Genomic DNA, 16,039 nt, shown 5'->3' on the forward strand with positions numbered 1-16,039 from the left:
CAAACTTTGATCAGTGGATATGTTCAAGTTATCTCAGGCTAATAGGTTTCTGTGCAGGGTTAAGGTGGGTGGGAGTGCAAGGTGGGCAGCTTGACTCAAAGGATGCTTGATGGACTGCATTTCCTACCTCTACCGAGGGGCACAAACGTCTCCCATACAGATGGACACAGAGACACATTTTATGCACCAGACTGATTTTATCCGTTTTATATAGTGAAGTTCCATAAGAGTTTACATTGAGAAAAAGTTTTATGAGCTAAGAAAATGTTTTAACACCAGTGATTTACTTTGAATCCGTCATTTTACAGAGATATTTAGAATCACGGAGGATGTAACTTTCCCAGGGTCATGCTGCTTTTTAATGTCCATACTATACTTTCCAACACTGAAGAAAAGCTCACACAGTCTCTGAACCAAATTACAGGAACTTTTTGGGGCACAGATCTCTCTGTAAATAGGAAAACTAAAGAGAAGCTGAAGACGTTCATTGAAGAGCCATGTGCTGACTGCAGTGTCAGAAATTGCTCTTGTTTCCTGTTCAACCTTCATTAAATACTTACTTCATTAGGTCTACATGCTCATTCATGCATTCATTATAAAAAGGTTGATCAAGAATATAACATGTGCCAGATGCTGAGGATCTGAATATGAAGGAAAAAATTGACATAGTCTCTACCTTTATTGAGCTTAGGTTTCATTTGTAAATTGATAAATGAAAATATATGTATGTGTACTTTAGGGCATAAAAATGTATATATAATTTGAATACTATTAAAAATAACTACTGTTTATTGAAAGCTAGGGGCTGTATCAAGATATATGTACACATAGATACATATATATACATATATATATATATAGTCTAGAAGATAATTGTTATATATATGTATATCAGCATTCTACAAGGTAGTTATTATTTCTATTTTACAGGCAGAGACATTGAGATACTTAGAGAGTTAAATAATATATCCAAGATCATACAACTAATTAAATGCTATATCCAGGAGGGAAGTTCAGGTTGGTCCAGTTTTCAACTCTCAGCTGGGTATAAAGGATTTTCTGTCTTTAAGAATCCCCAATAAATTATTGGTAAGGGGAACATTTCAGTCTTCAGTTGACACATTGGGGAAGGTAAAGAGAAGGCATAAATGTCTGGGTCTAAACATTTTAAAAAGACAATCTGAATGTTAGAAGCACATAACATTTTGCCTAACTCATATTTTTACCAGCAAATTATACCTTAAAAAGCAAAATGCTGATTAATAATTAAATGTCTTCCAACTATGCCAAAGCATGTAATATATGTAAATATATATGTATATATATAAATCTGTAATGAACTGAGCCCCTAATTTCAACTTTGGAAATTAAATATTAATGCAAAACTTTGCTCCATAAGTGCATTAAATCCTCTGGAGACATTGTACACATTTGCAAGCTGTAGTTAAATAATGGCCCTTTGAACATACTAACACTTTTATTTCCCTTTGGCATCAATTCTTAGTACTCAATATTCTTAATAGGAAACAATTACGGATGAGTTAGCTAAACCTATGTCCGCAGGCAACTAATATTACTCTCGGCTTATAAAGGGAAAGACTGTAGCAGACAGCTAGAAAGAAAATATTTTAAGGACAAATGAGAAAATTTTCTAGATTTTTTTTAACCCTCAATCTGAGAACAGCTTAATCTCATGTTAAAGATGCTAGTAAGTCTCTAAATTTCCTAAGTTCTTCCTAAGAACTACTAGTCTGTCTTCCTTATGACCTTAATTTCTCTACTATGATAATTAGTCCAGTTTGTACTTTATAACGATATATTTTGGCTTATATGAAACATTGTTTTTATTAACCAATGGGGTATTATTTAAACTAGGATCTCAGTTATAACAATTGGTAATGCTTTATTTTATCAAATCTAAGAGATTAATTGTAAGACAAATTATTATTTTATATACCACCAAAAAAGAGAAAACACTGATGCTTTAACTATAATTCAATTCTTTATCTCTTAGCATTTTGTATTATTCTTAAAAAAGAACTGTTTTGGATGTATTTAGGTATGGTTTCTTAATAAAATATCTGTTATGCGTATATGAAGAGTAAATATAAGCAAAATAATTTGTTCAAGTATTTCTAAGATTTCTTCTCAATCAATTGGATTTTTCTGAATCACATTTTAACTCAGTATCATTAATGTTCTGATTTCTCCCCAAATACCATCTTCTCTTCAATGGAGAACAATGGTAATGGGTAATGCAGCACTTTCTAACATAATGGAATTTATTTTAAGCCAAACATCATGTATTCTACAAATTTTAATGGTAGCAGTTCCTTTTTCCTGCCAAGAATTGTCAATAAATTGTCTTCCAACAAGCTTTGGGTATCTTGCTGTATTAGGTCCTATAAAGTACTTGATCTTTGCAAAAAATTATGGAATTGCAATTATTTCTATAATTCATATTTACTTCACTGGGACAAACTGATACCCTGCTGTTGTGTTTCTGTGACCAGTTTACTGAATATTCAATAATTTTCTGTTTTAGTGACAAATGACTATGTGTAATCTTTTTGATGACATTTAAAATGCAATTAAATTCAATATATGTAGTGCTGATAATGCCAATAATTATTTTTAAATGGCAATTATATGAATGGCTTTGACTAAATTCAAAGCCATCATATATTGTGTAGGCCATGGTAGCAATTGTAAAATGCCATAAACTGTATTTCACAAATGGATTTCAGAGATGCTAAGAAGGGGGAGGCAAAGTACACCTTAGAATCAATGAAATAGCATAATAGAACATTATATTTTCATGTAGATTGTATCTAAATAAAATATTTATATATGAAATAGAGTGCATAATCTCTGACAATGAGAAGAAATTAATTTTTGATGTTATAAAATGTTGTTATCAGAAGTACCAACTATCAAACTGGGTTCTCATGATATTACAGGGTAAAGTGAAGCAAAAGTAATGGAAGTAATACAAACTTTGGGATCAGAAGTAGCTGATATAAAATATTGCTATATGTGTGACAAAGAAAATATTAATTCACCATCTTCACTTGTAAAATAAGGGTGAAAATGCCCCCTTCTGAGAATTAGAAATAATATGGCTCTATTAATTTCTACAAAATAGAATGCAAGATAAAGAGTTATTAGTAATGAAGACAAACATTTCATAATGATAAAATACCAATTTTTGATGAAGACACAACAATTCAAATTATGTATGTATTTTATTATAGAGTTTCAAAATATGCGAAGGAATGTAAGAAATAGACAAATTCACAATTAAGTTAACAGAAGAGTGGACAAAGAAATAAGGAAATATATGGGATATTTGAACAACATAAACAGCCAGCATATTGGCCATACTGGTGTGCTCATCCAAAGATTCAATAAAAAAAAACTGATGAACTGAGAGAAGCAAGAGAATTGGTGACAATTTTTTTCTTGAGTTGGTTAAATTGAGAAATCCTTCTATTGAAGTCTTTTCTTCTTTAAATACTTGGAGTAGTTTTTGTTTTTGTGACTAATTTCCATATGATACAGCATAATGTGTGGGTACAGAGACTAAGTGGTTGAATTTAAGAATATGAATCTGTAGAAGTTCTCTTCCAATTGCTTATATTTTCTAAGTGAAGTAGAAAGTAAGGTTACCAGCTGAGATAAAGAGTGAGGGAGTTGGTGAGAAAGAAGCCCTGAAAAAGTTCTTTAGTGTAGGAATCTGGTTAAAAGAATGGATTAAGAGTGCAGGCCACTTAAGGATGCTCCTGAGGTTTTGTGGCTCTGGATCTAAAGTAAATCGGGTAAATGCAAGTTTGTGGTTTTCCTCAGGCACATTTATGGTCCATAAGTAAAACTGGTAAGATAATTAACTAGAAGGTGAAAATAGCTTAGTCTTGCCTGGACCTTAGACTTATTTGAGAAGCTTGGAAACAATATCTATGTGAGCTCTCTTCCCCAGAGATTCTGATTTAATTGTTCTAGGGTGGAGTCTGGTCATCATAAAATTTTAAAGCTACCTTGAGGATCCCAATATGAGAACAAGGTTAAGTCACTATTTTAGACTGAGAATTTCTGAGTTCAAGATCAGTGTCCTATTTATACTTTTATTCTCAGTGCTTGACACAAAGTAGGTAATCAAAAATGTTAGTGGAACTAAAAAATAAATGTATGAAAAGTTAGGCTTTGACAAGTGATTTTCATCTCTGATTCCCTCCTTTCAATGACTTCGCACAACATGATCCTGTAGTAGTTCAGAGTCTGTAGTTGATTGGCCTTAAAGGTAGCCAAGCAATTCCCTACACCTCCATTACAGAGTGAACCATTAAAATATTAAGGATGAAGACTTTGTGGCACAAGATCTCATAAACTGATGAGAGATAATCTACTACCTTGTCCATAAAAACCTGAGGTAGATTTGGATTGTAGAACAACAGACCCATTTCCTCTTCTTCCTAAGCATGCTACGTCTACCTAGCTAGACTATATCCCCTGGTCTTGCTGCCAGGAAGACATGCTGTAAGACAGAGCTCAAACCAATGGAATGGAAACTGAGGTGATGTGCATCTCTCTAAGCCATAAAATCTCCCTCACCATCACCCTTTCTCTTGCCCTCTTCCCTGGCTCACAGCGGATCAGCATGAAGTTGGAAATCACACGATGAAGACTGTACAACTCAACATGGAAGAATCCTGGGTCTGTGAACCATCACTTAGAGGAAAACTGCTCTGAGTTCAGGAACATCTATTTAGAACTTCATGCAAGTAAGAAGTAAACTTCTATCATAAGCCACTATACATATTTTTTTTATGGAGTGTTGCAAGCAATATTTGCTGTATCATTTTGGCAAAGTGTTGACCTATAATTATTTTATTTACTTGGACATAATAGTATGGGTACAAGACATCATTTTATTTTAGATTTCACATTGCAGCTAGAAAAGACAGAGGAAAATCATGAATGGTGTGTTTGTGGCACTGTAACTTATGTATCTAATAAAGTTCTAGATTGTGGACCCCAGAGCATGCCTCTCAAACTAAATGTGTGCATAACTGGGGGATTTTGTTAAAATCAGATTCTGATTCAGTGGGCCCAAGGTAAGGTCTGAGGTTCTGCATGTCTGGTAAATTCCCAGATGTCACCCATGCTGCTGATCTGCATACACTGTATGTAAGGAGCAAGGATGTAGCCAGAACATCTTGAGTGGATCTGAAATCATTTGTCTTCTCTACATGCTTTAAGTTGTCTGGCCAAGTCTTCCCTTTCATTATGGGTTGATTTATATTCCCGCAAAAGATATATTGCTTCCCTAACTCCTGGTACCTATGAATGTGGCCATATATAGAAATAGGATTCTTGCAAATATCATGAGGTAAAGATGAGGTCATTAGAGTGCACTCTAATCCATATGACTGGTGACCTTATAAGAAGAGGGAAATTTGGAGACAGAAACTCACAGGGAGAACGCCATGTGAAGATGGAGGCAGAGATTGGAGTGATACGTCTACAAATCAAGGAATGCCAAAGATTCCTGGTCATCCCCAGAAGCTGGGGGAGAGGCATGGAACAGTCTCTCTCAGAGCTCTCAGGTGGAAATGACCCTACAGACACCTTGATTTTGGACTTTCAGCTTTTCAGAACCATGAGTCAATAAATTTCTGTGGTTTTAAGCCATCTAATCCTGAAATACTTCATTACTACAGCTCCAAGAAACTAATGCATGTTTTTATGCTATGCAGTCAAGTTACTATGATTTTTAACATAATACTTAGTTATAAGAGAGTGATGGTAAATGAATATCTTGTTTTCCTTTTCTTTGAAAAAAAAAAAAGAATAAAAAATGATTCATATCTTCTCAGTACCCACATCAAAACAGATTTTTCATCAGTGAATCATTGATTCCCCAGGATGTCAAGGATGTTTAACTTCTCTGTGAAATTTAAGCATGAGAAGTCTTTGTTTTTCTCTGACTTAACAGTTTACTTAGTGTATTTTCTACATGATTACCTCCTTTGCACAGAAGATAGCAGAATGTCCTAAAATTGCCCCAGGGGCTCCAGAATTGCAGATACAGCTTTGCTTCTGAGAAACTAGGCCTTAAAACTAATTTTTCTCAAATTCTCAAATGATAAAATATTAAGTATAATTTTTCCTTTTTTTCGGTATGAGTCACAACAGACACTTTTTTTCCTGATACTCCTTATTCCTATTTTATTCCTGCTCTTTCCTGGACCTCTTCACACAGATATAGCGAGGCAAAGAAGGGTGAGATAATTTTCCCTCTGTTAATTGTATGATAGAAAATTATGTATAATAGAAAATCTACTTCTTTAAAAAAAGGGATATATCAGTGGAATGAAATAAAGAATCCATGGTAATATAGACTTTAGAATATTTTTACCTTTATTTTCCAAATAACCAGCCTGAAGGGAAGATAACACATTTTCATAATTTAAATACAGGTGAGTACTTGCAGCATTGAAAATGATTTTGTTGTTCTTGTTGTTTTGGTAAAGTGTCTGTCTTTAAATACTTTATCTCATTAAACATATTGGCAATGGTAAGAAGCATCATTTTATTTCAAGTGTCAATTTGCAGCTAGAAAAAAAAAAAGTACAGAGGAAAAGTCATAAATGGTGTACCTGAAGGAATAGATTATAAAAAGAGAGAACAAAAAACTAATTCAACTTAATTTATGGATACTGGGTCTTATTGCTCTTTGATGAATATATTTAACTCAAAGCATTTCCCCTGGATTTTCCTACAATGAAAAATAGTGGCAAAGAGCATGGTACAAAATATCGTTCCTGAATTGACTTAGTTTGTGTTACAAGGCTCTGGAGCATCTTTTCAGATGAAGACACTCGTTCCCCAGATGCCGGGAGGGTTGGTCACTGGGAGCCCTCAGCTGAGTCCTTCTGATGAAATTGCTTCATCGAAGGCCAAATGCACTCGGAAGGGTTGGAGAGGCAGCCTGAAGCCAATGGTCAGTTGATGCAGGGTCTCCAAGGCCCAACCTCAATGCATCAAGGTGAGACAACTTGCCATGGGGCTCCATGGAATCGCCCAGGATCATTGCTGTGATTGCACTGCAGTTCAACCCCTTCTCTTATCTTGTCTTCTTTTATCACTGAATAGTGTTGATCCTAGGAATGCTCCTCCCAGAGTCTCAGATTCTCAATGTGTTTTTCAGGCTTCAAGAAGTTACACATTCAAGAAACATAAGACAAATAGTGAAGGATACTGAATAGTGAAAGTTAATATTGGATACTGATGGTGAATCCTGGTACTTATATTGAATACTGGCTGCTGATAGTGAATACTGGATACTGGTTGTGAAGGACACTGATATTTGACCTAGTAAATATATTAAATAAAATAATTATTCCCCAAAGATATCTACATCCTAATCCCTGGAGCCTGTGAATATATTACCTTATATGTTAAAAGGGACTTTGAAGATGTGATTATTGTTAGGATCTCAATTATCCTGATGGGCCCAAAGTAATCACAAAGGGCCTTCAGAGTAGAGAAAGGAGGCAGAAGATACCAGGGAAACATATGTGACAGTAGAAACACCATGAGAATGATTCACTGTGAGAAGTTTTCAGCCCACAGCTGCTTGCTTTGGAGATGGAGAAAAGGACCACAAGTCAAGGAATACAGGTAGTGTCTAGAAACTGGAGAGTCAGAGAAAAAATTCTCCCCTAATCCTCCAACAAGAAATTCAGCTCTGCCAACACTTTGATTTGAGGACTTCTAACCTAAGTAACTGTAAGACAATAAATACTCTGTTGGTTTAAGCCACCAAGGTTTTGGTATTTTGCAGCACATGAAGAAAAGTAATAATAGAAAAGTAATACAGTATATTTCCTGTGCATGTTCAATTGTATAAGCTACATGGTAAAATCATGGCTTCATTTTTTGATCATTAACATTGGATCATTAACATTGGTCTGCCTGGGGTACCGGATGTTCTCTGAGTCAGTTCTTCACTGCCTGCCCTATTTTGCTGATCACATTCCATTCTCAACCCTCCATGCTTATAGGGTGACCTATAGCCAGCTGTACCATACATGGAGTGTCTTGACATATAACCGCAGGTTCAGAACTCCATGGTGTTAGGGTGACAATGTCAGGTGGCTTCATAGGATAATCCTTGTGGTTCTTTGAACCGACTTCCAAATCCCAGCTCCATCATTTACTAGCTGTGTGGCCTTAAATCAATTACCTAACTTCTCTGAGCCTCCTTTCCTCATCAATCAAATTTGGGTAATATGTAATTTACAGAGTTATGATATTAAATTACATCATATCATAACAGGCATTTAATACACATTAGCTATCTTTATTATTATAATTAGTTCAATGGTTCAGTCATTCAACAAATATTCTGTGACTGCCTACTGTATCTTAAGAATTGTTTTCCCAACTTGCTTAATCATCACACAGAGATAGAACTGATATTGATCTTCAAATTAGAGAACCCCAGGCCACAGGTACAATGCCTATTACTGTATCCAGAATCCAGAATTAATACTTATTTACTGTTTATTACATGAATTAATTAATTAACAAATGCCATTTTCATTCAGTGTGGGACTGACTTCATATTATCCATTGGAGGCCATATGAAAAATACCTTGCTCCAGCCAAATACGCATAAGCCACATACAGTGTATCTGAAGAACACAGCCTTTTCCCTAAAGACCTTGAAAAAAATGTGAATGTAGTAAACTTCATTAGAAGGAGGGGAAAACTTCGAAGTACTTAAGGTAATTACCCGATATGTATTTTTACCTTTAGGTTATTTGACAAGAACAGCATATGCACATTCAATATTTCATTAAAAAAAGCACATTCCTCCTCAGAGACGTAACAGACACATTTGCAGTGAAAGAATTTTATTTATTTTCCTATTGCAAACTCTGCCAGAACCAGATGGGAAAAGACCAAAGGATTTATTACCTGTGTAAATCCATTCTTTATCTACCTCTATAAATCTTAGCTTTGAAAGACTTTTCTCTAAATACCAGTTAAAGTAATTTTATTATTTTCAGTTATTATTTAAATGTTTATAGCTAAGTCATCAAAGAAACAATTATCAAAATCTAAAGCAAATAGGAGCATAATTATATAGGGTAAATAAACCAAATGCAAATATCTTTTATTAATCAAAGTAGTTGAAAAAATAAAAGGGGAAGTGTGAGACCTATTTTGTGAAATCTTGAGGGTCATTATAGGGATGAATAAGTACAGTGTTTGAGTAGAAGGAAAAGTTTACCCACCCATTTATTTCACTTACAAAGAGAGGGCCCAATGAAGTCAAACACACAGAGCAAAGAAAGAATAGGAAATGCTTGCTTAGTGGGCTTTTATTATGGTGGGTAAAGTCTCTATTCTCAGTGGAGAACAGTGCCACCAATGGATTTAAACACAGCTAAAATATTTTTTTAGGTATTTCAGTGGATTCCAAAACCAATTCCACAATCTTATGCCATTAAGTGTAATGTAAAATTATTTCCAAAATTACTAAGAGATGTGAAGGAGTCTTCAAAATAGGCTAGTAGAAACATCTCGTTTTCTAGAAAAGGAAATTAAAGTTTCAAGAGATGTGCTACAATCCAGTTTATGAGTCACCCAAAATTAGCAGATGCAATATTTAGTTGTCAAACCTTGCTTTTGATCCTTCATGTGTTACCCAATTTTATCACCACCTCACTTAACATGCTTAGTTCAAAATGACTTTTGACAATCTTCCAAGATCCAGTCCACATTCAAGTGAGATTTGCTTCTAAAGTTTTACCAGGAATGTGCCCCAAGGTTTTGAAAATAATTCTAAGTAAGGTAACAAAGCTGTTTCCAGTGAAAGTTAGTATTATCTAGAGTAGTACTGTCCAATAACAATATTTTCTAAAAGATACATTGAAAAAGAAACAGATGAATAAATTTTAGTAATTTAACATATCAATCATTTCAACATGCAATAAATGTAACTTAATTATATTTTTCATATTCTTGTTTTCATACTCAGCCTTCAAAATCAGGATGACTGCTCTATTTACAACACCTCTCAATTTGAACCAGACATATTTCAAGTATTCAATAGCCAGTTATGACAGGTGGCTCCCATATTGGACAATATGGATCTAGAGTGATAATCATTATTCGAATTTTGCATTTAAAATTAAACTTCTTGAATAAATATTCAGTTGGCAATTTTGGATTCCCTAAATATTAGAAACTACTCTGTTCTCCTGTTCTGGATTTCATATTATCGGATTTTTTCTCTCTTTTTTTCCTTTTATTTATTATCTCTTTCCCTTTTCCTACTATGTTATAAAAGCATTCCTGTAATTGCTTTTTTTAATTCATTAGCTTAATTTTCTATAGTGTCTTATCAATTCTCCAAAGTTGCCATTGCACATTTAAATTTGATAATTTTGTTTTTCGACTGAGGCACTATTTCCTGATCTCAGATTTACCCTTGAATCTCCCTGATCCTACGGATTGTATATTACTCTTCTTCTCCCTTCTTTTCTGTTTTATTTCATTTGATTCCACTGAATAAGTTTCTGCTTTTGTATTATGTAATCTCTGCATAAGTATTATATTAGTAATTTATTTTCAAGTGCTTTGGCAAAAAAGTGGAATACATGTGCTCCATGTAGAATATCATAGTTCACATCCCAGGCAGTGATAATTAGTGTTTGAAGCAACTAAGCACATGGTTTCATTAGTAAGGCGTTTCATATGACAGTACTTATATGTTCACCAGAGGGAACTGCAATGTAAAGATTATTGGCAATTAGTTTGGTGAATTTTTCTGGCTTACAAGATATATGGTTCACCAGAATGGCACACATGTCTGGCATGAACAATGTGTAAATACCAGTATGCCCAGATGCTGAACACCTTTGTAGTAACATGTGATATATAGAACTCTAAATGGCCCAGGATCTGTGTCACAAAGAGAACTGTGTGGTTAAATTCAACTACAAACGAGGCTGGCCTTGCTGTCAGATGTGTTTGCATTCATCTTTGAGCCAGTTTCTCAGGCAAGATCCATCAGTGTGCCTGAAGACAAAGAATACATTCGTCCTCAAGTTTGCAAGAACATGTTATGTGACTGTTATTGTATCTTCCTATTAATACTGTGGTTCACTTGGAATATATTGTCTAAACTAACTTTCATTTTAACAGACCACCTGATTACCAGATGTCACACCATATACACTCAACTTCAGTCTCCAGAGGCTACCGATTGTTGAACAACCAGTTCAGTCAGGTCAGTTTAAAATGATAGATTCAGCCTTGTTCCCATTCCTTTCTTAATTCACCAAAAAAAGTCTGCAATTCTGTTTTTGTCATGTAAATACCTGTTGGATAATATATGGGTTTCTGTTAAAGTATAGTTCTTGTCAGAACAGGGAAGTTTATCCTTTCTCTAGTTTTGTTTGGTGGTTTGTATTGAGTGTGAGCTGTAGAGAGGGATTACCTCTTTAACTGGGGCAGGTAAGAAGTAGGAAAAGATTTGTTATGGCAAATGGAAAAACCACACCTTCTCTGACTGGCATGCCTGGCTAGACAGGTGATGTCCCTGTAGAGATGGGCATTGCTCTTCCAGGACTGGGGCAACCCTCACAATGTTAGCTGGGGTCAAGATTGTCTGCACACATCCTTTATAACTAACTGCTCACAGTTTCCCTCTCTCTTTTGGTGCCTTCTCCTGTCTCAGGGGATCATCTCCCACGTACCAAGATATTATGGGCCAAAGACAAGTATGTTTGAAGACTCTTAAGAGTTTTCATTAATCAAATGGTAGTTCCCATTCCATGAGGGAAAGATAAGATTTTTAAAACCTTGATATTACAAAATACTCTCCAGCATCATTTCGATGTTGCCTCTTCCAATCACACTACAGTCCAACCAAATTCCATTAACTAAAGGGTCCGAAGGAAAACAACTTTCTCCTGTTATCTTGTCCTTCTGTCATCTCCATCTTTAGCCTACTTGTAAAGCATTGTATTTGAGATGATCCAGGATTATATCAATCATACAGATCCCAGGGGATGAGTTCCTGTGGAGAGTCGTAAATAGAACATTTGTAACTTCACTCCTGCTACCATCTGAGGCATAACTGAGGTAGCAGAAACTTTTGAAAATGTTCACTAGTGTCCAATAAAGGAAAGCCATTGTATAATGTAGGGCTATTCACAGCTACTTTTCATCTTTAAAACATAATGGTAGATTAAATCAATCCTAAATTTTGTATTTACATTTACAATTTGCTAGCTTCTTCTAATCATAGTTTAATATTAAGCATCCTTACAATTAATATTTTGTCTTTATCATTTCAAGCTTTCAAAGTTTTCATTAATAGTCTTCTACATTTTCAAATATGTTATTCTTTTATTTCATATTTGTATCATCAGTCATTGAGGATTTAGATGGAGGTTGCTAAATGGAATTAAAATCTTGAAACTTGAAAAACACGCCACAGACCTCTAAAAATTCATAACGTTTCATCAACTCCAATTTCAAATATTTGTTTTATGATGACTTGATTTTTTCCTTTCTCAACCCTGGGAGGAAAGCTGGAGATGTTTTAGTATGATAAAGCCTCAGATTGGCTTTTTCGCTGACTCTTGGAAAATGTCTCGCAGTATACCCAATGCACAATATTCTTTCAAGGCACTGTTTTCTTTCAGGTATACATTTAATAATATGACAACTGTTTGATTACCCGATTATTACAAGACTCAATTCACAAAAGAAATTGATTTCATCTTCTCATGTCTATGGTTTCATGTGTAAAAGGCTTAACATGTTTACTCCCTGTGCCTGACACGTAATTTTTTATTTACTCACTATGTAGTTCCCTCTTATGACTCTAACAGGATCAGATTGTTTTATCTTGTGATGATCTTGTAAGGAAGAAGTCTCTTCCTCACAATAACTTGAGGTAACTGATTTAAAAGAACTGGGAGTCTCTTAAAATAGGTAAGAAAAAAACCCATAACCATTTACCTGAAATGACTTCAAAAACGATACTTCATATACTAATGAAAATGAAAACGAAACGTGATGCTATTTCTTCCTCAAAATATTTTAAAGCATCGTATTTGAGGATGAATGAAAGATAGATTGTTTGAAAGCTGTTTGTGAGGATTCCAGGAACAGAAGCAGAATTGTGTAAGTCAGGTAGAATGAACATGAAGGTCAGAAAGGCATCTGTCAAGAGGAAAATTCTGAACCCCAGTAGTTCTCACTTCCAATTATAGCAGCAGATCCAGCATTAAAAAAAATACAGCAATGAAATCCCAGTGCTCTCCTCAGCTGACAGGTCTTCTTGGGTTGCTTTCCTTTTCAGCAAATCCCCTTCCAGAATTTATCATTTAAAAAAAACTTGTGTTTATGCATATGGATTTTTCCCTCAACTACAGTATTATATGTTATTATATGTGATCAGCCAATTTCTTGAGTCTTTTTGGTATGGCAGGGCAGGACTCTGACATGCAATATCAAATGTATAGCTGTTACATTTCCAATAATGTCAGAACATGCTTGAGATATGGAAACTATGGTAAAACTACCTGAAGGATGATGGATCTTAATAAAAGCAAAAATAATGCAGAAGAAGGTCAACAAATCTCATTAATATTCCATCCTAGTAAACCAAAGGAACAGTCATTAAGATAAAACTCAGCAGAAGATGAATAGACATTTTCCCTTTAATCTTATGTATATAATTACGCTGGCACTGTGTGTATAAAGTATATACTATTATTTCATTTGCAGACGTATATGACCATGGGCTCAAACTCAGTGACCAAGGACTTTTACTGAAATGTTTTTTAGCTTTAATTTTAGGTCAAAGGGACAAATGTGAAAGAAATAAATTCATGCAAAATTAATTTTTTAAAAAGATATACAGGCTTTATAGGTAGAATGAAAGTTTACATATGCCTTTCTTGTATCTTCTTCATCCACCCCAGAGTTTTACACCATGAGAGTGACTACATTAAACTACAGCGTAGTGACACTAAGAAGTTCTTAATTAGTTAATAGAAGTTCATTGTTTAATGCTTCACTTTTCTTACTACAATAAAGCAATGAAATATCTGATTGATCATTTGAATCACAAGGTTTAAAAACCAAAGGTAGCATGGAATTAATCAACAAAATTAGATTAAGCACTGTATTCAATTAAGATGTAAAGTAGCACTGGACTTTAAGACTTATTTTATTATCATTTAGGCTTATTTTTGCAAAATTACATGAAAATAACTCTGTATCTGTGAACATGAAAAGCTTTTCAACCAAAGTTATGTAAAAGATAAACAACCGGCTCATAGCTGATGAGTACAATAAAATATTTTCTCTTAACCTTTTCTATTTTATCTAGCTTGGTCATTTGTTTGGGCAAAAGCTCCTGAAAAGCTACTTAATAAGGAATAAAGTATCCCTTTCTAAAAGGCATAGTCCTAAGGATTTAGAAATGTGGTTCTGAGGATTAGAAAGAATTTATTTAGGAGGGAAATTATATAGTGATTAAAGCATACTACTGCTACAAATTATATCAGGGATTTTACTGAGGGATTCTATTTAATTCCTTAAATACTGCATCATTTAAGCTTAGAGTATGATGTTACCAAAGAGATTATATTAATAAAAAGATTGTTGAAACCCAGTTACCAGTATGAGATGATTACATTGATGTTTTAAAGGATAGCCAAATTGTTCAGTATTACTAAAGTCAACAGCAAACCTATTAGAAAATAAGCAAAGGAATGCATTTATCATGTATAACTGGAAAAATATCATTATGTTTTGAATTCCCAAGTCATGGTATTTACATGGCACAAACACATACACATACATCCTTTCATTAACTCATTCCCAGAAACTTGTTAAATGATGTCTGAAAATTAGCACTAGTTCTAATGTCAATAACTCAGCTCTTTTGAATGTCAGTCCTAGCAGAGAGAATTCATTTCCAGAGATACAAAACAAATTTTAAATTAAAATTCCTTGAAGTTCCAAAACTTGGTAAGTCAATAGGATGGAATTTGGAATCTTCAGTAATTCAGCCTGAAGATAAATACAAACCTTTTTTACAGACTAAATGATTTTACTCTAGGAACCAGCCTAGACAAATTTTATGTCTGAGACTCATTACACCAGTCTTGTTTATAGAATATAAGCCAAGTGCAAGAAATGTACTTGAAAATTAGGACATTATGAAGAGAACAAAACTGTATTTGGTCTGTGTTATAGTTTATCAAAAAAAAAACAACATAGAATACATAAAAGCATTTTTGTTGTAAAATTTTCAAGTAATACAAAGCCTAATATCCCATAGGGAACACATTCAACCAAACCTGTTTGTATCCTCATGTCTCATAGTCTCCACTGGGAAATCATCTCTAAAATTATAGGCCTGGTCTTTCACAAGATATAAATACAAATATACAGTGTATATTCATCTATCTCCAATATGCAACTTGGGAAAAAGAGTGCTTTGACTCTTTGAAATAATGGGATATTCACAAAATCATAGGTATCTCCCCATATGCCAGAGATGTAACTCTGTTTTAGTAAAATGCCGAAGATTTGGAAAAGTTTCTGACGAGAATGTGAACGTCAAGAGAATAGGCTACCTATTTCCATTTCCATGCTGATTAATAAAAGGGCATGAGTTGAGTCATATTAATAGTATAACATAGATCCTTTTTTTACTTTCCCTCAGACTTTTCTTCAGTCCAGTGCTTACAGCTTGGTAGTAGATGCTTTAAAAAATATTTATTCAAATAAAAAGAGGTAGCAAGAGTATCTATTTCTCATTAATCTAGAGGAATAACACAAATTATAACATTACTGACCTCAGCCTGGTTTGTGTTTGAGAATATGTTATATATTCTTCATGACACTTCAGATCCAATAAAAGCCACCCTTCTGGGGAGGTGTAGAAATGTACTTGAATATGGTTATTATGCTTGAATCCATTATCACACTTTTGCCT

The 16,039-nt window shown here is 34.2% G+C and overlaps 1 long non-coding RNA gene across 1 annotated transcript; it reads left to right on the forward strand.

The window, feature by feature from the left end:
• The first annotated feature begins 3,127 nt into the window (after nt 1-3,127).
• On the forward strand, nt 3,128-15,715 carry LOC140850087 (uncharacterized). The gene is made up of 3 exons (XR_012132832.1): nt 3,128-4,778; nt 8,610-8,789; nt 11,218-15,715. It is a non-coding gene; the product is annotated as an uncharacterized lncRNA (long non-coding RNA).
• Nucleotides 15,716-16,039: the final 324 nt, after the last annotated feature.

The sequence above is a fragment of the Manis javanica genome, chromosome 6 (genome assembly GCF_040802235.1).
Source record: "Manis javanica isolate MJ-LG chromosome 6, MJ_LKY, whole genome shotgun sequence".
NCBI lineage: Eukaryota > Metazoa > Chordata > Mammalia > Pholidota > Manidae > Manis > Manis javanica.